The 25,921-nt window shown below is 44.7% G+C and overlaps 2 long non-coding RNA genes across 2 annotated transcripts in view; one reads left to right on the forward strand and one right to left on the reverse strand.

The window, feature by feature from the left end:
• LOC142826830 (uncharacterized) overlaps window positions 1–20,839 on the reverse strand; it is a 42,967-nt gene extending 22,128 nt beyond the window's left edge. The window contains exon 1 of the long non-coding RNA XR_012901088.1: window positions 20,765–20,839. This is a non-coding gene — a long non-coding RNA (uncharacterized LOC142826830). The remainder of the gene's footprint in view (window positions 1–20,764) is intronic.
• Window positions 20,840–23,568: 2,729 nt separating this feature from the next.
• Window positions 23,569–24,857, forward strand: LOC142827317 (uncharacterized). The gene is made up of 2 exons (XR_012901991.1): window positions 23,569–23,917; window positions 24,545–24,857. It is a non-coding gene; the product is annotated as an uncharacterized LOC142827317 (long non-coding RNA).
• Window positions 24,858–25,921: the final 1,064 nt, after the last annotated feature.

A 25,921-nucleotide genomic window follows, 5' to 3' on the forward strand; every position in this document is an offset into this window, starting at 1 on the left:
AGCCCTTCCCAGAAGAGTTGATTGGTGTTATCATATTAATGAATGTTCTCAGACTGGAGACTTGGAAAATAGGTCATCATTTCACAAAAGCACTGGTATATTTTATTGCTGAAATAATTCTAACCTGTGTACAACAGTATGGTTGTGGCCATAACATCGATCTTGGATTGTGCCCTTGTCTGGTTTAATAAAATACTATGGGGGCACGGAAGTGGGGGGTCAGTATTTGGACAGGGTTGAGAGACCACCAGCATTACCACAGTTGTTAGAGAAAGAGAGCATTGGTGATTCTATGGGTAGCATTCTACCCACTGCATTAGTACCAAACCAGAATGCTGTTCAAGAGATGAATATTCTGCAGGATGTGCCATGTTTAGGATGTGATAGACAGCAATGGTCTTGACCACCTAGTTGCCATTAAATATACTATGAATCTTCATGCAAGAATAGATAATGCCCTGGTCAGTTACCACCTAGAATGACTATGGTCTAGCTACCTAATATTGAAGTCCTAATTTCACTTGGCTAACATAATCTTCACTTCCTATCCTAAACTGTATTGATGTGAACAGCTACCATACTCCATCTGGGTGGCTGCACCATCACTAGGCAACATGATTCCTGGATAGTTTGTCAGTCAGCTACTAGACTAAAAATCTTTTTTTGGATCCTTCTTAAAGAAAGCTGCTATAAAAATGTAAGTGACTATCATTACATGAAATTGCAAAGAGACCGACAATAATGCTCTTTGATTATTTAGAACCAAGATGTACCTTTGAGGTAACTTAGTATTATTTAACACTCTGATTAAAGCAAACTTAATTTTACACTTGGCAGAATTGAATCATGATTAACTTGAAGTCTCCTCTTTTCATATGCAAACACTTTCTTCATTAAAGTTAATCAAAGTTATGTGTAAAGATCATGGGAAGAACATAACCAATAGGGAGAAAGTGCACTGCTTTGATAGAGTAGGTAATGAAATACAACCCTATCTTTAATAACCATTTCTAGGTACTACAAGATGTATCTGAAAGTTCTGCTTACATATAAGATGCTCAATAGATTGATGGTACTATATTGGAACTGTCTTATCTTTTGTGTCTATCTTATCTTTGATACTATACATACCAAACACACAACAATATTGTTTAATTTACTGATTTCTTTTTCTCAGTAGAGGATTGCTATTCCCTGAGGTTGTCCTCACAATTATGGTCAGGGTGTGCACAAGAGCAATACAAATTTGGAAAACTGAAATTTGGGCTCTGATTCACTGAAATGGTCATGGTTTGAATATTTTTCCTGTAGTTTGCCTCTTCGCTAAATAGTTAGAATGCTTTAAATTTTTTCTAAGTCTTGACATATATTTTTAATGTTTAATATACTGGGTTCTGTATAGTAGAAGATACTTAAAATGGAGAACAATGCATGTGTGTCTCTCTCTGTGTGTGCATGCCGCCATATTGCCACCTGATGGTGAAATGCATAAGAGATAGCTAAACAGAGATGGCTGGCTTGTTAATCTTGAGTCTCCCCTGCTTATGATGAAAATACTAAACATAGTCAAAAGTCAAACCAAGGGCATGCTATAAGATGCTGCTAGGTACATGATTGAGATCTCTGAAATTTGATGGTATGTTTGAAGCTGAACAGTGGCTTCAGTTTTGACTCCAATTGGTATGATCAGGAATAGTCAACATGGATTCACCAAGAGCAAGTCGTGCCTGACCAACCTGATTGCCTTCTATGACAAGGTAACTGGCTCTGTGGGCATGGGGAAGTCAGTGGATGTGATATACCTTGACTTTAGCAAAGCTTTTGATATGGTCTCCCACATAATTCTTCCCAGCAAGTTAAGGAAATATGGATTGGATAAATGGACTGGAAGGTGGATAGAAAGCTGGCTAGATTGTCAGGCTCAATGGGTAGTGATCAACAGCTTGATGTCTGATTGGCAGTTGCTTTCACGTGGAGTGCCCCAAGGATCGGTTATAGGGACGGTTTTGTTCAACATCTTTATTAATAACCTGGATGCAGGGCCGGATTAAGGGGGGGGGGGCTAGCCGGGTAGCTGCCTGGGGTGTCAACCTCTGGGGGGCACCTGATGGCAGCTGTAAGGGGTGCCACAGGCCGGGAGGCGGGGCCACGCATGCGCTGTGCGCCTGGCGGCGGAGCTGCGCATGCGTCACACACCCACTGCCCGGGGCACATGGATGGATCGAGCCAGCCCTGCCTGGATGAGGGGATGGATTGTACCCTTAGCAAGTTTGCAGATGACACTAAGCTAGAGGGAGAGATAGAAACAGTGGAGGGTAGGGCTAGGGTCCAGAGTGACCCAGACTAATTGGAGGACTGGGCCAAAAGATATCTGATGAGGTTCAACAAGGACAAGTGCAGAATCTTGCTCTTAGGACAGAAGAATCCCAAGCACTGTTATAGGCTGGGGACTGACTGGCGAAGCCAGCAGCGGATATAGGGCAGGGTGAGCGGGGCGGCTAGCCAGGGACGGACTGCCCTGGCAGGATACCAGGAATTTCCCGGTGGGCCATCCGCCGAAGGGCCAGCTGGTGGCTGCTGGAGGAGGAAGGGGGGGATTGTGGTGGGGCGCCGCAGCCCCGCACTTTTGAAATTCCCCGGCGCTGGCCAGTACGGGCCATGTGGGGCCGAGAGAGTGCATGCGCAGAATGCTGAAACGCCGCGCAACAGCTGAGAAGGGAGACGCCCAGGCATGGCGTGGCGTGGCGTGGCGTGGCGTGACGTCATGGCCCGGGACTTCAAAACTGCGCGGCCCAGCGTTGCACTGCTCGGTTTGGCACGTGACCTGGAGCCTGGGCCTGGGTTGCGGCTGCCCTGCACACTGGAAGGCATAAGGTGGATGGCAGAGGAAGGGGCTTGTGCTGAGGGGAGGGGGGCAAGTCAGGAGAAGAAAGGGGAGGAGAGACAAATGCCAGGGGGCCAAGTGGAGACAATGAGGAAAAGGCAGGAGGGGAGGTGTCAGTGGGAGGGGGGGACAGGGTGATGCTGGGAGAGGAGAGGGTAAGGGCATTGAGGGCTAAAGAGGGGAGAGGGAGGTGCTGGGAGAAGGCTTGAAAGGAGGGATGGGCATGAGGAAGGCGGGGATGGAGCAAGGCATGTGTGAAAGCACGGGGGCAGAGGGTGGTGAGGGGGTGGGCATCAGGGAAAAACAGGGCAAAGGGCGTAGGGGCAATGAGGGAAGGGGGAGGCACCAGGAGGGTGCAGGGGTAAGGGAAGGTACCGGTGCCAGGGGATTCTGGGGGTGAAGCAGAAGAGGAGACACATGCAGAGGAGGGACCAGCACCAGAGGAGAGAGAAAGGGCAGGTGTGTAGAGGGAGGTGTTAGGAGAAGGGATGAGGAGGGGGTAGCTCACATGATCAGTGTGGGGCTACTGGAGGAGTAGGCACAGGGGGGACCCCTTTTTCCTGTTTTTTCTCCAAAGGATGGAGATATTGTGCTGCCCTGGGCCCCGCAAAACTCTCATCCGCCCCTGGGGGAAACAACAGTTGGGCAGAAAAGGACCTGTGGATTACAGTGGATGAGAAGCTGGATATTAGTCAACAGTGCAGCATTGTAGCCAAGAAGGCTAATGACCTGTTAGGGTGCATTAGGAGGAGCATTTCCAGAAGATGTAGAGAAGTGATTATTCCACATTATTCAGCACTGGTGAGGCCACATCTAAAGATTTGCATCCAATTCTGGGGGGCCCCCATTACAGAAAGAATGTGGATGCACTGGAGAGGGTCCAGTGGAGGGGCAACAAAATGATTAGGGGGCTGAAGCACCTCACTTATGAAAAGAGGCTGAGTGATTTGGGCTTGTTTAGTCCGCAGAAGAGAAGAGTGGGGAGGCATTTGATAGCAGCCTTTAACTACATGAAGGGAGGTTCCAAAGAGGATGGAGAGAGGCTGTTCTCAGTAGTGACAGGCAGAGGGAGGAGCAATGGTCTCAAGCTGCAGTTGAGGGTGGGAGTGGGGGGGGGGGTCCCTAGATTGGATATTAGAAAAACTGTTTCACTAGGAGGGTGGTGAAGCACTGGAATGGGTTACCTAGGGAGGTGGTAGAATCTCCATCCCATGAGGTTTTTAAGTCCCGGCATGACAAAGCCCAGGCTGGGATGTTTTAGTTGGGTTTAGTCCTGCTTTGAGAAGGGGGCTGGCCTCAATAACCTCCCGACGTCTCTTCCAGGCCTATGATTCTATGTCATCTCTGGAAACAGGTGACTTATTCAGATGTCTGTGTCATCTAATGTGAGAGGTTGATAAAACAGGAAGTGGTTTGACCCAAAGTGGTTACTATGAGCCAAGAGCCAACACTAAGTTGCACTAAACTCTTCAAAACAGGTGAATTTTTAAATTTGGTAGGCCTGTTATGTCTAGCCTCCATATGTTTATATTCACTAGGGAGTAGTCTGTCTACCCATGCTTTGGAAATCTCTTCCTCCACCATTCTGTATGTCACAAAAGTTACTGTTCACAAAAGGATGTCATTGCCAAAGATACATCAAGGGATCCCTGTCTCCAGCCATCTCAATGTTGTTCTGTTCTTGGGAAAACTGAACTAGAAGCATACCAACTCTGAATCTAGACTGATACCCGTGTAGCCCAGGACAGATGAATAGTGCTACCAGTGCAGAAGCAGCAGTATGTACAGACTTCATCCCGTTGCTTGGAAGAGGCCTGAAAGCTGAGCGCACCTGCTGAATCACTCCAGTAAATGAGGAGACTGAGAATCATAGGCTTGGATGAGACCTCAGGAGATCATCGAGTCCAACTCCTTGCCCAAAACAGACCAACTCCAACTAAATCATCCCAGCCAGGGCTTTGTCAATCTGGGACTTCAAAACTAGGAATGGAGATTCCACCACCTCCCTAGGTAACCCATTTAAATGCTTCACCACCCACTCAGTGAAATAGTTTTTCCTAATATCCAGCTTAGACCTCCCCCACTGCAACTTGAGACCATCGATCCTCATTCTGCCATCTGTCACAGAATGATGAGAGACAGTAGACTCTCTTATACATGAATGAAGCAGGCAGGGGCTGATCCATAGAACTATACAACATTTTCCAGGAGTGACATAATGTACCATGTTCAAGAAGGAGTATGTGTAACCCACGCATCTAGGGTATGTCTAGACTACATGGCTCCATCGACAGAGTCATATAGATGAGTTTACTAGACATAGGAAAATAAAACGGCGATTTAAATAATCGCTGCTTTATTTACATCAAAATGGCCGCCTCGCTATGCCGATCAGCTGTTTGGTGGCACAGTGGGGCAGTCTGGACGCACCGTGGTCAACAAGGGAAGCCTTTGTCAACCGCTCCGGTAAACTTCATTTCATGAGGCATACTGGAGCAGTCAACAAAGGCTTCCCTTGTCGACCGTGGTGCGTCCAGACTGCCCCGCTGTGCCGCCAAACAGCTGAGCGGCACAGTGCGGCGGCCATTTTGATGTAAATGAAGCCTATGTCATTTTCCTATGTCTAGTAAACTCATCTACATGGCTCCGTTGATGGAGCCATGTAGTCTAGACACACCCCTAGTGTGGTTACTGAGCAATGCAAGTGGCACCTCGACCACAGCAACAGTTAAGATCAAGACCCCTCTACAGCATGGACTGGAAGCCAGCTGGCTTTTAGCTCAGAGGGTAGAGGCTCCTGTACTCAGCTCCCAAAGTCCCAGGTTCAAATCTGCCCGGTGGCGGTCACATATGCACACAAGCAGATGGAATGGTTGGGATGTTGGGTGAAGCTAACTAGCTAACTAGTAGTGACAAGTGAGCTGCTCCATTGCCTTCTCTTCCTCCCCCCGCAAATAAACTTGCTCGTGGGCCAAGATGCAGAACTCATCCATTTTACTGTTTTAGCCATATAGTAATGGTAGGAACAAAACAAAAAACCCATCAGAGGATAGAGTTGGTGGGGTAGCGGGTTCTCTTGGGGAAAAAAAAGGCAATGGGCAAAGGGAGCTGGAAGAAAACAGCAAATTGAGCAGCTTAGGGAGGGAGATTCACCATGTCTTGTAAATCTTGGCCGAGTCCCTGCATTCCATTAATTCCTGCATTCTTTTAGCCACTTCCCCTTCAACCAGAGATTTCAAATGACCTGAACTTGTATAACTATTAATAGAGGATGTTTCCATCATCTTAGCGCATTGATAACTGTAGCGTGTGCCATCATCCTCTGCCGTGAAGCCCGCATAGGATTCCCTCAAGCATCCTGCAATTCATATTGCCAACAGGCCAGATTCCCACCATTGTGCCTACTGTCACAGAACATGAAGCCAGATATTAAGTAGGGTGACACTTTGGGACCCCATGATCCTACTCCCTGCTTCTTAAGAATGGGCATCGTTTTGTGGATTCATTGACCCATTGGATGATGGCATCTGCTGCTGTAACATGATGGAGGTGTGTGGGAGAAGAATCGCCAAGCTCTTTCCAGTGTGAGATTTTGTAATAAAGAGCCAGATTCTCTGTCTGGCCACGCTGTGACCATTGAAGGGAAGGAGAAAACAAAGGTGATGTGAAGAAATCCTCATCTCCTGATCCTGGGGGCAACTGGGGGCAGTTAAGGAGATTCTAGCACCTTTCTCTGGAACAAATGGTACGTTGTCAGAGACAGAATGCTGGATTAAATGACCCGCTCATCAAAGAAAAGGTTATTTCTTACAACATTCACTTAAAATATTTCTATTGTATTTTTGACCTTTTAGTAAACTGTAGCCAAGAGAAATAAGTGATGCAGAAGCAGGTATTTTAGTGCAATTTGTTTATTTACAAAATCAACACAAATCCTTGAGCAGGGGTGGTTGCAAACAGGACACAGGCTCTTCCCTTCTTGCCAACAAGAAGTTCTGTCTTTTCTGGCCTTTTCTGGAATCTCACTTCAGGAAGCAAGTGCTGAAAGCCCAGTTCCTCTGAAGTCAATGGAAGTTTTGCCTTTGGCTTCAGTGGGGCCCAGAATTTCTCCCACAGATCCTTGTGCCTGTCAGCCCCTGGGCCTTACACATGGAAAACCCTGATCCAAAGCTCCCCATCTGTGATCACGTACAGCAGTGGAGCCAGATTATGCAACCAGAGTCATTGGTCATGGGTGCCCTCCTCCTCTGTCACTTCCTCTTCCTCCCAGCCAAGGGGACTGTGACCACCCCAGCATTGCAACCCTTATTCCAGGCTGCTGTGGAGGGGAGTCCCCAAGAGGAGGGAGGGGCTGAAGAATGAGTCCACCCTGTGTTCACCTGGCAGCAGCTCTTGTTCCATGAGGCTGGTCCCAGCTCTCCACTCCAACTGCTGCAACCTGGCTCACGGGGTTGCAGTGCTGCTGAGGTTTGGCTGGGAATGGGCTGCCCCACAGCTCCATGTTGCGACACCTGGAGCGAGGAGGCAGGTCCAGCCATGCAGGGCAGGAGCTGCCACTGCTGGGATAGCCCTATGTGTAAAGACACTACATGTACTCATGTACCTACATGCAAAGTTGCCCTGTCTCCTGTCAGCTCTGCTGTGGATCACATGGTCTTCAAAGGCAGCTTGGGCATTATAGGCTTTTGTGCAGTTTGCTCAGTAACACAAAGACCCATTAGAAAGGCTTTGCCTACCCATCCAGAGCATGCACTAATCCACACAATCCCCCTAACAACTGGCTGGAGGCAGTTCCTGCATGGTTAGCTGTTTCTATGGAGAGTTCCATTCTGGTGCTAACACATCAGTGACTGAATGTGCATGACATTAGCACCTGTTGCCACATCAGAATTAATTACATTTGCTTTATTGTTACAGGTTGAATCTTTCCAGTCCAGTGCCCTCGGGACCTGACATGGGCCGAACCACGGGAGGTCAATATTGTCTAGCGGCATTACCAACATTTCCACTGCTTACTGGGTGTTTAGAAGACATTTAGGGGTAAATTAGAGCTAAATAACAGCACAGAACACTGAAAGCCAGGACTGGTGGCTGTAAACAAACTTTATGGGGCCACAGGAAACTTGGTCACACCCATGATAAGGGGACATCTGGCTAACTGAAATCATAATAGACCACAGATGTTGCCAGACTAGAGAGGTTCAGCCTGTACTACTGAAATCTCAGGTCCTCCTCGTAATTGAAGGAAAGTGGAAGTTTGTACTGGTAGGGTTCATGTGTTACATACCTCCCCATGAGCGTGCCTCAACCCTTTACTTGCTCTGTGCATTATGATGTTGAGTAGAGGCCCCACCTGAGATTTGGAGCCCATTGTACAATGCCTCATGCAGACAGACAGTAGGAGACAGTTCCCCCTCCCCCCACCGATTACCTTCTGACTGCAAAATACACCCTGCTCTAGAAGGATGACCTCTAGCAGTGCAAGGAAGGATGGTCCATTGGTGAGTGTGGTATTATATGAGACTGTAGTGTTAAGAGCAGAGCTTTCCAGACAGAGCCTGAGGGGGGTGCTGTGAAACTCTTGTTGTTATAATGCAAACTAGTTGGAGGGAACCAGCCACAAAATAATGCAGGTTTCTTGCAAGCAATTGACATCCTGAGCAATCACTGAACATCACAGTTAGGGTGCTAACTTGGGACTAAGGCGAGCTACATTCAGTCCCCTGCTCCTCCACAGATTCCTATGTGGTCTTGGGTAAGCCCTTTTGTTTTCAGATGACTGAGTAAAAAGGGAGTGTTAATACTTCCCTCTCTCACATGGGGTGTGGTAAAGATTATGAGGTGCTCAGGTATTGTGGTGGCTATGTAATTACCAAAACAAATTGAAAACTGTTCAGATTCAATGCCCATTCAGTGCTGCACTCTGCTGACAGCTTCTCAGCTCTGGCTGTTAACAAAGGGGATACTTACTGCTACATGTGAATATGACCGTTGTGCTGAGATGTGGACACTCTCTTGTCATCTAGGAACTAAACTGAAGCTACAATTTACTGTATTTCACCTAAACCACTGAACAAACTCCAGATGGAGAAAACAGTCAGTCACTATCAAGCCGGACTGGAGCAGCTTGCCTGTATGTGACTTTTACAAACTTTTTGGGTAAATCAGAGATGAATACAAAATTTAGTAGTCAGGGATTTGTGGGTATCTGATACTTCCTACAAGAACCAATAAGTAGATTGCCCACAGATTTTCTTTAAAAAAATATATTTTGATAGAAATAATATGGCTAATATATTTACTCTAGTAATTAATTCAAGTATAATTCAATATGATTTACTGATATAAGTAGGAAATATGTTTATTTAACTGTTTTATGGCTCCATGTATAAAAAAATTCAACAAACAAACAAAAACCCTAGGACTCCTATGGCACCTTAAAGATTAACAAATTGTGGGCTGGAACCCACTTATACCCAAATAAATTGTTCTGTCTTTAAGGTGCCATAGAACTCTTCATTGTTTTTGCTGAAACATTCTAACATGGCTACCTCTCTGAAACAAACAGAAAATGGCTGATACAAAATGTGAGAGGAACAGCTGCATTTCCTGACATGTGACATGCCTCTCAATGAAGTGTCACATCATTGTTTTTTTAATGGAGACATGCTGCAGTGTGGGTGACATGTCCTGTCTGGAAAGGTAGCTATTAATGTGCTTGCAGTTCTCTGAGAAATATGCCTCATAAACATGTATTCACAAGCTTAACTTTAGTTCAGTGGTGCTACTTCATACTCATAATAGGTGGAACTAGTCACATACTTAAAGGTACACATGTGCGTTTCTGACCATTTTAAATTCAAGTCACAAAGACGTAGAACATTTTGGCAAATACTGATGTATAGCATTATCTGTATCTATACTGTAAAGTACTAAAGCCGATCAACAAATTAAGGGGGGGAGCGGGAATTGTAAAAACATTCATGATGCTTTTTTGTTTTCTAACCAGCTCTTACAGAATAGAAAGTTATAACATCCTGATCTGTAGGCATCTGGTTCTGCTGTTCTGACTATGCAGTTTCAGATAAAGATGGCTTAGTCCTTATGCAATGCTAATCTTCATTCATGCTGTTCTATATCTTCTCAGGAAAGAAATTACTAGGAAGACTATTCTAGATTGGACAGCCAAAATGCAATATATGGTAAGTAGGAACAATTCTATTTATTTGTTTTCAGTTAACAGTGGGCCTATCACAGTCACATTACACACCACACAATGCTTTAGATTATTGTTGTTTGTATTTCTTAATGTTAACAAGAAAAATCAGAAGAAAAGATCTTCACCTGAACAAAACCTTTCCTCTGAACTCACCCTCTCAAAAATTCCCAAAGCCTGCAATGTGGCTGGAATGATAACAAATTAAGACACTATTGGACCAAAGAGGTAAAATAAATCCATAGTCAGGGGCCCTTTACTAAGATTGCTGTGTTCTAGCCTTCAAGATATATCTGTCTAAGGACCATCAGCTTGGGTATCCCAACAATTGGGTCAAAGCACAATGAGAGGTTTCTAAGATACTGGGGACAAGAACAAAGTTATTAAATGTTTCAAAGATCCAAATCTTGAACTGGCCTTGCAAACAAATTGGAAGCCAACACAATTTCTGGAGCAATGTATTCTCAGCACAAAACAGTGTTAAGTGAGCATGAAGGAATAGCAGTTTTTCTTATACGTGGAAATGGATATAGGTTAAATAGTCATTTTTGCTGAAAATATAGGTAGAAGAACCTTGCCCACAACCAGATCCACAGCCATAGATTTGCCTAAATAAACAGAGCAGTTTACAGGACACATACACACATGCCTATTGTTTTCCAATACGCTATTATTCAAGCTAATATCCAATAGAACTGAGTTCTATCTATACCCTTTCCAGCTCTAAGGAATGTAAAAACATTTCATGAAAATCAGCTGTGTGTAGTAGTTTTGCATTAAGCTGGCTATCAAAATAGAAGAGTGGTACAAACATTAGTCATTTTCTGGTTGCACAGCACAGATAATGATATCCACTCCATGTCTGAGACAGCTTTGTAATAATTAGCTCAGGAATTCTAGCAGTTATTTTACATTTAGCCCAATTTGCTGTGTGTTAGCACAGGGTGGCCACATGAAGGACAGAAAGTATTACTGCTTTCAGCTTGAGAACATAATTTAAAGAACAGAGTAATTTTCATATGTTAAGCATAGTGCCATGCAGTCATTGTGCCTGCATCAGAAGTTGCAGGAAATCTGATACATCTTTATATAGGCTGTATGCACCTTCAAGCAGAGACCCTGTGTTCTGTAGAAACATTGAACACACTGGTGCTTGAAAATAATGGAGAGGTGTAAAAAAAAAAAAAAAAAAAAAGCACAGAAGACAATTTCATCCTATGAAAAGAGTTAATATAATGAGCCAAATATAATGAGTTAATATAATGAGCTCAGTTAGGCTGTGTCTAGACTATAAAGTTCTATCGGAAAAAGATATGCAAATTGTGAACCACAATTTGTGGATCTTTGTTGGCTTTTCTTCCAAAAGAGGCTTTTCCAACAATTGGTTCTTCTACACTGGGCCAAATGTCAGGAAAAAAGCCTCTTTTGGAACATCATTTCTTTCTCATAGAACAAGGCCAAAAAAATGCGACTGCTTTTCCGAATTTTTTTTTCAGAAAAGCAGATGCGTTCCTTGGACATGGCAGAGCTTTTCCGGGATACCAGAGGTATCCCGGAAAAACTCTGAGGGTATGTCTACACTACAAAGTTAGTTCGAACTAACGGACGTTAGTTCGAACTAACTTTAATAGGTGCTACACTAGCGCTCCACTAGTTCGAATTTGAATCGAACTAGCGGAGCGCTTAGTTCGAACTAGGTAAACCTCATTTTACGAGGACTAACGCCTAGTTCGAACTAGCTAGTTCGAACTAAGGGCTGTGTAGCCCTTTAGTTCGAACTAGTGGGAGGCTAGCCCTCCCCAGGTTTCCCTGGTGGCCACTCTGGCCAACACCAGGGAAACTCTATGCCCCCCTCCCGGCCCTGGACCCCTTAAAGGGGCACGGGCTGGCTACGGTGCCTGTGCCAGGTGCAAGCCTGCCAGCACCCAGCTAGCAGACCCTGCACCTGGCACGGCACAGAGCCACCCACCCGATGCCCCCCAGCCCACCCCCTCTTGCCGGGACCAGGCTGGCGGCTCCCGGGAGCTTGCCCTGGACCGCAAGAGGCGGGCACCTTCCTGGGCTAGTGCGGACATCGTGGACCTCATCCACGATCTCCGCACTAGGCACAGGAAAGTGGCCGTCTAGGGCAGGAGAGCTGCCAGCCTGGCCACCCAGGACCAGGTGTGCATGAAAATGAAGGGGGTCCACTGAGACCCCCGACACTGAGCCCTGAGCTTACAATGGCCGTCCTGGGTCAGACCAAAGGTCCATCTAGCCCAGTAGCCTGTCTGCCGACAGCGGCCAACCCTAGGGACCCTGGAGGGGATGGACCGAAGACAATGACCAAGCCATTTGTCTCGTGCCATCCCTCTCCAGCCTTCCACAAACTTTGGGCAGGGACACCACTCCTACCCTCTGGCTAATAGGACTCCATGGACCCAACCTCCATGACTTGATCTCACTTCCCTTTCAACTCTGTTCTAGTTGTAGCCTTCACAGCCTCCTGCAGCAAGGAGTTCCACAGGTTAACTATTTGCTTTGTCAAGAACAACTTTCTCTTACTAGTTTCAAGCCTGCTACCCATTCCTTTCCTTTGGTGTCCTCTAGTCCTTCTTTATGGGAACTCAGGAAGAACTTTTCTGAATGCACCCTCTCCACCCAACTCCTGCTTTTAGAGACCTCTATCCTGTCCCCCCTCCGTCTCCTCTTTTCTAAGCTGAACAGTCCCAGTCTCTGTAGCCTTTCTTCATCTGGGACCTGTTCCCAACCCCTGATCATGTTAGTTGCCCTCCCCTCTCCCAGCCTTTCTCTTCCCCTCTCCCACCTCCTTTTCCCAGTCTCCCCCAGTTTTTTTCAATAAAGACAGAGTCAATGTTGGAAGAAACGTTATCTTTATTTTGTACATCAATAAGAAGGGGGGCTAGGGAAGGGTAAGTGGAAGGAGGTGAGGGAGGAATGGGGTACGAGCCCCCGATGGGGAGGACTGGGCTGGCTCTGCGGGCTTCTGGGGGTGGAAGCTCTCCTGCAGCCCCCCAATTACTCCCTCTCCCCAGATGGCAGCCTGCGGCAAGTGCAGCCGGGCTGATGGCCGAGTGGTGTGATGTGCCCAGTGTGGGCACTCAGGGCACTCCAAGCCAGAACTTCTTTGCAAGCGGGGCACCCCTTAGAACTGTGTGTCCGGGGTGGGGGTCGGGACCCTTTAAGCGCAGCCCTCGGCTAGCCTGAGACAGTATCTCCATGCTCTAAGTCCTCCTTTTATGCCCTGCCGGCACTGCTTCCGGCCATTCTTAAACCCTGTTCAGAGTCCACTCAATGTGGACTTACTAGTTCGAACTAGCAAAACGCTAGTTCGAACTAGTTTTTAGTTCTAGATGCGTTAGTTCGAACTAGCTTAGTTCGAATTAACTAATTCGAACTAAGTTAGTTCGAACTAGCGCTGTAGTGTAGACATACCCTGAAGTCTAGACGTATCCTTAATGCAAACTGGCATCATTCCATTGTAGTCAAAGGAGATATGTCCAGTTATGTCTGATGATAATCTGCCCTGTTCTTGTTTGTTTTTAATCAGTATTTCTTCATCAATGCTTGAAGTCCCTTTAAAAAATAGCTGGTAAAATAGCTCCTGCTAACTTTGCATATGTACCTATTATATTGGCAAATCTGCATGTACAAACTAGGTAATTGCTTTGACAAAACACATTGTAAGTATAAATCCAAGCATGTGTGTGTTTGGCAGCAAGGGTTGTCCCAGAAATTTCCAGTTTTACAAATATTTTTCTTTAAAGAGGACTAAAAAGTAGACAAAACAAGTCAATTGGTTTGAAACAAAGTTCTGCAGTTTCTCACTCGTCTTGTACTGCGTACTAAATGTCAAGAAACTCTAACACGTGGGAGAGTGGGATTTTGTTTGCATTGGCTAAAACAAATATTGTTTTAGTAGTATAAAAATAGGTGAAGCAGGAAGACAGGCAGGACTGATGTGGAAGAAAAGCAGGTTTGTGCCTAATTCACTGGAGAAATTGCTAAAGAACATTTTATCATAATGAAAATATTACCCTTGGAACACCAGGAAGGTCAGCATCAATTTAAGTTGCCTGTCGTTTTAGTTCTAGTCGCTCAAGTTAAACTTGTCCAAAAGCTATTGTAATTGAACTAGCTGATTTTATTTTAAAAAGTGTTTGTTTCATTCATGAATAAGCATGTGCTTGTTGGTGCCGGCTCTATTCTTTGTTCTTTACTGTGGACCCTTCCTAAGGGTGAGCCTGATGAGTTGCTTTCCTGTTCTATTATGCATAAAGAAAAAAATATACCACTTTTGTGTGGTGATCAAATGAGGGTCTTTCTCACCTCTGTATTGCAAGGTACGAAATTTGAACTTACTAGTGTGGCAAGTGGTTTGTGATTAGGACCCCAGTATATTTTGGAATTTAGAAGATTACTTGGTTAGTAAAAATAGCAATTGTATTATTTATTATTAAAATTATTCTTCTAGTCCACGTGGTAGAGCTGTTGCATGTTGTGCATGCCCCAAAGCTTCTGTATAAGGACAGTTGCAGCATATGCAAGAAAGAACTGAGTAGAAGAGATCCACTGTGCAAACTTGAGAGCAAATTTTACCCTGCAATATTGGACTCAGTGTGACCAGCTTAAACTGGAAATCTTATAAACAGAGTCCTTCTCCCAATGAAGTTAATGGAAGTTTTGCCAGGGAACATAAAATCATTTACTTGAAAGCAGTTGACTGTATGTTATTTCCATAAATATTTTCAAGTCAACAAGCTACTTAAATTCCACTTTTCCAGTGGATTTTCTATTTTAGGAATAGGGAATATCATTAGAATTGGTATAATCTTTCAAATTGGTGGGATGTCCTGGGTGGATCTACCATATTTGAAGAGTAAGTAAAGTTCATAATTAATCATTTAAAATATACTATCCAACTATTGAGATAAAAAAAATCTGTTGCATAGCAAATCACCTCGGCTGTGTCTACACTGGGCCACTTATTCCAGAAAAGCAGCCACTTTTCCGGAATAACTTGCCAGCTGTCTATACTGGCCGCTTGCTTTTCCGGAAAAGCAATGACGATCTACTGTAAAATTGTCAGTGTTTTTCCGGAAAAACTATGCTGCTCCCGTTTGGCCCGTTTTGGCCAGTGTAGACAGCACAGTAATCTTTTCCGCAAAAAAAGCCCCGATCGCGAAAATGACAATCGGGGCTTTTTTGCGGAAAAGTGCGTCTACATTGGCCACGGACGCTTTTCCAGAAAAAGTGCTTTTTCAGAAAAGCATCCTGCCAATGTAGATGCGCTTTTTCCGGAAATACTTATAATGGAAAACTGTTCCGTTTTAAGCATTTCCGGAAAAGGGTGCCAGTGTAGACATAGCCCTCTTGTTTTGAAACTGACAGCATACATACAAAGAATTGTATGAAAAGCAAAGAAAGGTAGCCATATAGAAAGACTATACATAATTATATGGCTTTTAGAAAAGAAATTCTTTAATTATGGTTCAAGATTATTAGAAAATATCACAACATTTCTGCCAACATTTCAGAAGACTATTCAAAAGTGACTATCTATTTCTTAGGCAGCATCTTTTATAGAAGGTACAGGCAAAATCAAAATAAAAGTATCTTGTTTGGCCATTCAGGAACAGTATCGTTTTTGTGATGCATCCTTAAATGACGTAGCTCTCCAAAAAATCAACTAATAATACATCAGCATCTGCTGTAGCCCAAAAATGCATTTCCCCCAAAATGCCGATATATTCATTTAAGCGTAAATGGACTAGTATAATTCATCTTGTGGCTATTTCTGTAATACCAATTTGCACATGACTCTGCCTTGCACCAATACATGAAAAGAAATGTATTTGGGCTTTACCACCTTTTTTAAAAATCTTGGATGCACTTGTACACTGTTTCTTAAACTGTGTTCCACGGCACACTGGTATGCCACAAGACAGTCGGAGATGTGCTGCGGGGAACAACAGAATTCAAAATGGCCACCCTTAAAGGGGCAGGTGACTTTTTAAAAGTTTTTGCTCAATAACGTCCCCTTGACCCTTTTCTTTCCTCAATAACTTCCTTCCCCCCAACCCTTTTTCCCCCTGACCTTTTTATTTCCTCAACCAAAAATCCTATGTGTTCCTCATAAAAAAAATTGTTTGGCGTTCCTCAGTCTTAAAAAGTTTAAGAAAGACTGCACTTGTATGATATGATCTGTCAATATTCCATGCCTTCCACTTAAAAAGAACATGGTTGCAGGAGAAAAAGGGTTTTCTTGTCATATATATTTAACTCAATCCATCTTTCTTTGGTTATAATGAATATTCAATTATATAATTAATGTTTGGATGTGGAAAGACAGAAAAGAGATGAAGACACTTAAAAGGACCCCCCCCTTTTTTTTAACTAAATAAATGTTCCCTTGCTATATGACAATTCCTAAAGTTAGGCAAATATTCTTAAAAATCCCTGATTTGATACTTTTTAATTTAAATAGTAATAACTTTATGTGATCTTAGTGCTTAGGAGTCTTAGCAAAGAGCCATTAGTTTGATGCTTACTTTATTACTCTTGGGAGTAAATAGCCTTTTAAAACAATAAATTACACTTACAGAATTAAAATAGACTTTCCAGGCAGGATTTTGAATCCTCTTTAATGTCTACAATATATTCTCATTTACTTTTTAACTGCTTTTCACATCCATTCGCTCCTACGGTACATCTATACAACAGGGCTGAAGTTGAATTAAGCTACACAGCTTGAGCTACGTCAATTGCATAGCTGAAGTCAAAACGGCTACATTTGGCTTTTGATGCTGTCTACACAGCAGGAAGTTGAAGGAAGAATTTTCATTCTTCGACTTCCCTTACTCCTTGTGAAATGAGGGTTACAGGAATCAGAGTAAGAAGTCCTCCAGCTCGCCATTATTTTGAAATAATGGCTTACAGTGTGGACATGCTCTTTGTTATTTTGGAATAACACCAGTTATTCTGAAATAACATTGCTCTGTAGACATGCCCCTAGAGATTTACAGTTTGGAAGGATAGGAAAGACTGTGTTACATAATTACATGTTAGTCCTATTCTACCATTCTGTTCCCTCTTTGGTTGTTATTCCTTAAGGGTATTCTGAACTCAGGTGCTCATAGGACTCCCACAAGTATCTGAAGAAAAATGTTGGACAAGACCCAAGTAAAATCCTTTACTGGATTTTAAAAGGTGATTATTTTTTGTAAACCTACCTCATTTGAGTTGCGTGCATACGTCTGTTTGCAAGAGGTTTCCTTATTAGGAGAAGTGGGGTAAACTTTTTGTCCTGCTCTTTCCTCCCAAGTTACCTTCTTTCTGCTATTGCCAATTCCATTACTGACATGTAGACATTAAGCTTTATCGCGTGACATTTTTTACTCAGTTTGAGGGTCATAAATCCTGATTCACTAGGCTTGAGAAAACAAAACTCCATTCACCTACTGATGAGTAGCAATTGTCCTTCACAGTGTTGCTATAGCCCATGCACACTATTAGAGAGACAAGGCGGGTGAGGTATCATCTTTTATTGAACCTGCTTCTGTTTTGGAAACAGATAAACACTGACCCATGCACAAAGCCTGAAGAAGAGTTCCGTGTAAGTTGAAGACCCAGTATCCCACTTTTCTCTCTCATGAACAGAAGTTTGTCCAATTCAAGATATTACTTCGCCTACCTTGTCTAACTATTGTCCTGTTTATTTGCTAGGACCAGATTGAATTCATTGAGACCTACTCATGTAAGTAAGTGAGTTTCATAACCATGCAGCATTGAGCCTTAAAATACATAGTTCAGACTTGATCCATCTGACACTGAAGGCGATTGAAAGCTTCACATTGATTAAAAGGGAAATGGGTCAGGTCGTGTGTCGGTATAATAGAAGTTAGGTGTGCTACTTCATGTTTTCTTTTGATCGTAAATCTATGGTTGATCTTGTAACTTATAAATACTTTTATATCTAAGATGAGAAGACTTATCCGGTATTGCTTAGGTCCTTCAGGGCAGGGGGTTGGTGGTGTGGGTGGTGCAGGAGTCAGGGCAGGAGCTTGGGGATTTGTGGGGTTAAAGGAAGGAGGATGGAAGTGGGGAGGTGCAGGAGTCAGGGTTCAGAATTGAGGGGCTCAGGGCAGGAAGTGGGGTACAGAAGTCAAGGAAGGAGGTTGAGAAGAGGAGTAACTCAGGGGAGAGGAGGCTCTGGGCAGCGGGTGGAGTTGGACACTGGCTTTTCCCTGCTGACCAGCGTGGGGCAGCAGGGGCTGGGCTGGGCTGTACACCCCACCCGCCAGCTTGTCCCCAAGGTGGGGGCAGAGGGGCTGTGTACCCTGCTCTGTGGCTTCTCTCCAGGTCTGGCCCGCAGGGGGGTAGGCTGTGCACCAGAGGCACTGGCTTTGCTCCGAGGCAAGGGAGACCTCCCAAATCTTACGCTGGTGCTTCCAAGGGCAGGAACTGCATGGTGGCCTACAACTGCTCCCTGGAACAGGGCAGTGGCCAGCAATTGCTTGCTGGAGCTCTTACTGCCCCCAGTGGTCATGGGTGAGTATAACTATCCCTGCTCTCACACCCCTTCTTTCCGTTTGATGTGAAACAATCACATTCCATATGTATCCCATCATTCTGGCACAGTCAAACCCTGACCTGGCTTTAAGTTATAATAAGGGGAAGCTGCATACCACATTTGGTGGTCCTACTTCTTACCATTTAGGAGGAGTTCTTGAACAATAGGACTCACAGATGAATGAGGCAGACATTTCTAAAATCTATAGATATATTATGGTAAAAGGAATCAGCATTGTTTAGGGTTTAGAACAGGTGAGTCTAGTGACTGGGGTTCTATTCCCTACTCTGTCACTTACTTGTGCACAGATCCCATCTATCGCATAAAGATATAGAACCTTTGTAAAGCTCTTTGATCTTTAGATGCAATGTACTGTAAGTGCTCAGTATTAATATAACATTTTAAAAATACTACTGTGCAGTGTTCTTAACCTTAACTTATTCAGTGGTAATTATCAGAACTAGTCTGTCATGCTGTTCTTTTAAAAAAATCTAATAACAAAGTACAGAATTACATAAATACAATAAAAATTATATTTTATCCAGAGAAAACAATCTCAAATGAGTCAACTAAGAATCACAATGGTGTTACTCAGTTTCTATGTATCATTTTCTTTTATCAGTAAATAGCGCAAATTGACTTAATATAATTGTTTAAATTCATTTTTAAATGTACTATAATATTGATTGAAGTCTTTATTTATTGACATTAATATCCTAAAAGCCATCTCTGGAATGAGAATTAGTTTCTCATCTTGAATAACTTTAATTTTCAAATTACATTTAAATGATTGCATCTTGTAACATGCTAATTGTTTTAAAATTTAAAAAAATAATCCAGTCATCAGCTTAATGAAGTTGCTTATGCAGAAATATTTGCCTAGTCAGCTTGACTTTTTTAAGGTTACATTTAAACCTCTTTACTTTACTTAATCTTCACTCACATGTTTTACCTTACAATTAAAATCTGAATATTTTATGGTACTATATCATACTCATAATTATATTGCAGAAAAAACTCTATAGTTTGCACATGTTTGCATTAGGTATCATGGTGTCATTATTACTGACCCTATAATTATGGTAGCACTTTAAAGACTAACAAAACATGTAGATGGTATCATGAGTTTTGGGCCTATGAAAGCTCATGGTATCATCTATATGTTTTGTTAGTCTTTTAAAATGCTACCATACTATTTGTTGTTTTTTAAGTTTATCCTATACAGACTAACTCAGTTACCCCTCTGAACTTATAATTATGGTATCTTCTGACATATAGACAACAAAATATGCTGTTATACCAAAGATTGCAGCGAATCCCCCCAAATTGGTCTATTTCAGAAAATAAAAGGAGTACCTAGTGCACATAAAACTACTTTGTTTTCTGATTGAAAACTGATAAAGTTAAATTTATTTAAATTCTGCATAGGAATTGACTCAAAGAAACTAATGTCCGTATTTTAAAACAGTGGAAACTGCTTTATAGTAACTTAATGAGATATGTGATTGTCCTTGAGACAAATGTACAGTTATTTAAGAAAAATGACTGTGTTTTCAAAGAACTGCAGGCTGGAAAATACACACAGGCAACATTTTGCATAAGGAAGCCTCCTATCTGAACTAGAACCAGATAGCTCTCACTGGAAAGGCATTTGCTGCTCCACAGCTAGTTGTCTCCTAAGCAAAGATTGACAGTTGCACCAAATTAATTATTTTAATGATAGCATGCTGAGCATCCTCAGCTCTTTAGTAAAGCTTTTATATTCGGTCCCCTGTGTCATTTTCAAATGTCATTCAATTCTAGAAATGTAAGGAACCAAAACTGTTAACTTTTTCAATGACTATTGTATATTAGACATTATTGATAACTAATGAATAGCAGGAAGAAGAGGTTATGTTCTAATAAATGGACTTTATGCCTGAGGCTTTGTTTTTTTTTGTCTATATACCTTGAAAATGTGAGATATTTTGTTAGACATGACTTTAAAGTCACTGCATGCCCTGCTGTAAGTTAAACACTAGAATATAAACACCTACATTAAATCTGAAACAGACAATAAAATAAGAAAACACATTTCCATTTTCTGACTGACCTCAATCTCTGAATGAGGACCCTGGCATGTTACATTAGCAGGCTGGGCTCCATTACACTGCTGCACGCTCTACTCAATCTACTGCAATATTGATTTTTTTTTTTACGGAGCATACACACTGTAAAATCAATATTCCCGGACACCCAGCAGATTGACAATAGCACAGCTGAGGCTGGCTGACCTAGCACAGAGGGTCCATGCCTAGAGACTGTGGATAGCCTGGGAATGAGAAGGAAAAAAGGAAGAGCAAGCATATGGAAAGAAACAGCAAAATCAGGAACAGACAAGGAAAAGCAACATGAAGGCTAGTATGAAAAGATAGAGAGGAAGATGGAAGGCGATAGGATTTTTGGTGTTGATGACAAAGAAGAAAAGGAAATTAGGTATTTAAAGATAAAGGCCCCTTTTCTTCCCAAAATTTCCCAAATATATTGCAAGTATAAGAAAACATTACAAATATAATTGCTAATTTGATTACATAATATAAGCAAAATATTGAAGTGCTTCAATTTTTTCCACTATATATTTTTACTCTTGATCTTTCACAGGCAGTGACAATTTATGTGGATTAACAGCTATGGCCTCGATTCTAAAAGAAGTATTTAGGGAGCTACAGAGGTGAAGGATGCTACCCCCTACAGTGGTCTAATGCATGCCGGACTGGGCCCTTAATCCGCAGTTTCAAACGCAAAAGCCTATGCAAATGAAGTGCAGATTAGCATATTGCCACACTTCATTTGCATAATTAATTAGGGGCTGTTTTTGAGCAAGAGGCTTTTGCGCAAAAAGGAGATGTGTAGATGGCTCCTTTTTGCGCAAAACCCCTTTCTTGTGCAAGAGCCGTTCTTCCTGAAAAAATGAGGAAGAACAGCTCTTGCGGAAGAGGGGGGTTTTGCGCAGAAAGGAGCCGACTACACAGCTCCTTTTTGCGCAAAAGCTTCTTGTGCAAAATGGCCCCTAATTAATTAGGCAAATGAAGCACAGCAATATGTTAATCTGCGCTTCATTTGCATAGGCTTTTGTGCAAGAAGGAAGCAGTATAGACGTAGCCACACAGAGATGGTCCCAATAAATTCCCTAGGATTATTCACTTGTCTAAAACTGAGCATGTGCATGAGTACTGACAGGATAGAGGCCTAAACAGCCATAAACTTAGCTTTCCACTCTTTATCCAGACAAAACTCCTAAGTAAATAATGGAAGTTTGGCCATGAGTCATAGGGTTACCATTTAGCTGCTCTACAACTGCTCTGACTGAAACAAATCCACTGTTTCTCTATAATATAATCACTTTATTTCTATTCTGTTTATGTATTCTTTGCAAACTTGAACATATATAGGTTAAGTGACACGGAGGCTTGTTCATGTACTGACTTTTCTATACTTTTAATAACCAACAGCTGCAGAAGAAGCTTGAGGGCAAATCATGCAGAAAATGTATTTATTAAGCTTGCTTGTTAATAGTATATAGGGAAACAAACAACTTCTGCAGAAGGCAGATCCAACATGATCTTCCACTAGAATAAAGAACCCTATTGTGTTAAAGGGAGAGACCTCCATGCAGCACCCCAACCATACATCCCATTGGAGAAGGTAGAGCCCCCTTCTGCACCTCAGTTGTGCAGCTAGCTCAACTAAGAAAAGTGCAGCACTTCAGTCATGGAGATCACTGTGCTAAGGGAGAGCTCCATGCATGTACCACCCCACTTGCACTAGGGGAAAGCTCCATTCAGTACGCCAGCCATTAAACTCCAATGCATTAAGGGAGAGCTCCCGTGCAGTACCCCAGCCATGCAACCCCATGCACTAAGGAAAAGCTCTGTGCAGCACCCCGCCGCACTAAAGGAGGACCTATGCAGCACCCCCGCCATGCACCCCACCGCACTAAGGGAGGGACCGCGCAGCACCCCCGCCATGCACCCCACTGCACTGAGGGACTGTGCAGCACCCCTGCCATGCACCCCACCGCACTAAGGGAGGGACCGCGCAGCACCCCTGCCATGCACCCCACTGCATTAAGAGGGGGCTCATGCAGCACCCCCGCCATGCACCCCACCGCACTAAGGGAGGGACCACGCAGCACCCCTGTCATGCACCCCACTGCATTAAGAGGGGGCTCATGCAGCACCCCCGCCATGCACCCCACCGCACTAAGGGAGGGACCACGCAGCACCCCCGCCATGCACCCCACCGCACTAAGGGAGGGACCACGCAGCAGCCCCGCCATGCACCCCACCGCACTAAGGGAGGGACCACGCAGCACCCCCGCCATGCACCCCACCGCACTAAGGGAGGGACCACGCAGCACCCCCGCCATGCACCCCACCGCACTAAGGGAGGGACCACGCAGCACCCCCGCCATGCACCCCACCGCACTAAGGGAGGGACCGCGCAGCACCCCTGCCATGCACCCCACTGCATTAAGAGGGGGCTCATGCAGCACCCCCGCCATGCACCCCACTGCACTGAGGGAGGGACCACGCAGCAGCCCCGCCATGCACCCCACTGCATTAAGAGGGGGCTCATGCAGCACCCCCGCCATGCACCCCACCGCACTAAGGGAGGGACCGCGCAGCAGCCCCGCCATGCACCCCACCGCACTAAGGGAGGGACCGCGCAGCACCCCTGTCATGCACCCCACCGCACTAAGGGAGGGACCACGCAGCACCCCTGTCATGCACCCCACCGCACTAAGGGAGGGACCGCGCAGCACCCCTGTCATGCACCCCACCGCACTAAGGGAGGGACCGCGCAGCACCGCATCTAGGATCCCCCCGCGCCCTGCCTCCCTCTCAGCCGCCTCTACCCCGGGATGGGAGGAGCCCCGCGGCGGCCCCTCCCCCGCTCTCCGCCTGCGAGGCGGCTTGGCGCGGAGCAGCTACAGCAGCCGTGACCTCCAACCCCGGCCGCCGCCAGCCAATAAGAGCGCAGCTCGTCTCCGAACCCAAAATTTCCACGTCGGCAAAAGTCAAGATGGAGCGGAGCGGGCTGGGGGCGGGCAGCGCCAGCGCGAGGGGCAGCGCCGGGCCGGGGACGCAGCCGGTCGCGCAGCGCGGACACTGGTCGCTGCCTCTGCCCGCCCGCCCGCCTCGCGGGAGCTGCCGCCGCGGCCGGAGCGCGGGACCTGTTGCGTGGGGAGCTGCGGCCGCTCCAGGTGCGGGCGGGGGAGGGGGGCTGGCGCGTGGGGGGCCGCCCGTGCGAGGGGAGGGACGGGCGCGTGTGTGCGGGGGGGAGGGGGCAGCGTGGCCCCCGGGCAGGGGGTGCGCGGCTGGGTGGGGTCTCGCCCCCTGCATAGCGAGGCGGAGTCTGCCCAGGAACCCTGACTGGTGTCATGGGGAGGGGGGAAAGTTTGTGCTGTCAGCCCAGGACTGGGCCCCTGCCTCTCTGCCCCCCGCCCCCCAGCCTTTGAGTTGAAGGTGCCAACTTATCCCAAGTCCCCAGGCATGCCCTGTGTCCGTGTGCGCGGTGGTGTGCTGGCAGCCCGGGGTGGCCACCTTTCATGGGACACGAGAGCAGGGGCTCTCCCTAGCGAGCTGGATCGCACCAGCAGCTGGACTAGTATAACTCCCTGCTGACACAGCCAGCTGTTCCTCGATTATTTCAGTCTGTTCAAGCCAGCAGCTTTGGGGGAGGGGGCGTCACTGCAACTGGCACCGATTGGAGCAGCCTCTTCACTTGGAGGCTTTTCTTTTCCTTGGTTCTGGGGATCAGAGTCTCTGCTGAGTTAATGGATTAATCAAAGGGGGTTGTCTTCTAACTGTCTTCATTCTCCCCTTTCCAGAAAGGGACCTTTCCTGGAAGGAACTTGGTACCTGTAACTCCGGAGGATTTAGTCTCTTGAAGCAAAGTTCTGTGACACTCAGACTCTGATTATGATAGAAGTCAGTGCACTACAGAACTTTGTCTCTGGGGGCTGTAGCAGCCAACGGGTTAATGCAGCAGCCCTGAAAGGCTCAGGTGGACACGTCATTACAATCTCCTTCCGAAAGGAGGTGGGATGGAAGGAGAGAATGAAATGGAAGTGGGAGAGCAGCACTGGGTTCACTAATAACTCTGCTTTGGTCTTGAAATAAAGACTTTGCTTTTATAATCTAGTGGCCTACTAGTCTCTGAAGATTTTAGATTAAAAATAGCACAACATCTGGATATCTGAAAGTTATTTAAATGAGACCAATTTGACTGCAAGTATAAATGTGAAACTGAACGTGGTGCTAAGGGCTTCCAGTTAGTGGCCATGTTAACAAGTTAGGTACTGTTCCTATTTGCCTAATCTCTGTAGACATTGTATGAAAGTTTCAGAAGACTTCTGCAAAAACTTTAGAATTTGGAACTATTGTAATAGTTATTTAACCAAAGGCTGTTTAAAGTTGAAGAAATGACTTGGTACTCCGACATCATAAACAAGATCTCAGAGATGGTGCACTCCAACTATTACCACCCCCTGCAATTAGCATATTCTTGTGATAGGTTGCAGTGAGTTTACTTCACTTAGAAATTCCTCTATTTGTAAAGTAGGTGCATTACTAGCAACACTTGTATTTAAGCACTTGCAGAAATCCTCTTTTTGAGGAAAAAATTGTTGCTCACATGAATGGGTGAGTTGGTTTTGGATGTGAATAGATGTCCACTCAGGTCCCGAATGAGCTGACCAAGATGGCCTTCTTTTGGGAAAACTGAGATCTGAAATTAGTCTGGCAAAGGTATGTAGCTTGTGACACAATAACATCCACTTATGCCCTTCAGGAATACTGCATAATATTAAATACAAATGATAAATGTAAAATCTATATAAGATGGGCTGAATCAAAAGGTTATTCTCATGATAGATGTAATTGTTTCAATGACAGTAAAAGGGTGTTTTGGCCATTGACTCTTTATTGCAAATTAATAACTTCAGTTAGAGGCTATTGTTGCTGAAGGGGCTAACAAACAGTTGCATTGTAATATGGAACTTGCATAGTAACACTATTTTTCTGATAGGATTTTTGTGTTCATTAGTTTCTTCATGACTAATGATCTTTTACTACCTAAATCCACCATTCTTGTCCGTCCATACCTGAAAGGTAAAGCAAGAGCTCACTGAGTTGGGCTGCCCAGTGGAAATCTGTTCTAACTGTATGTAGTTTCTTTTGACCAAACAATTTCCTCTAGGGGAAAA

The sequence above is a fragment of the Pelodiscus sinensis genome, chromosome 2 (genome assembly GCF_049634645.1).
Source record: "Pelodiscus sinensis isolate JC-2024 chromosome 2, ASM4963464v1, whole genome shotgun sequence".
In the NCBI taxonomy this organism is placed as follows: Eukaryota; Metazoa; Chordata; order Testudines; family Trionychidae; genus Pelodiscus; species Pelodiscus sinensis.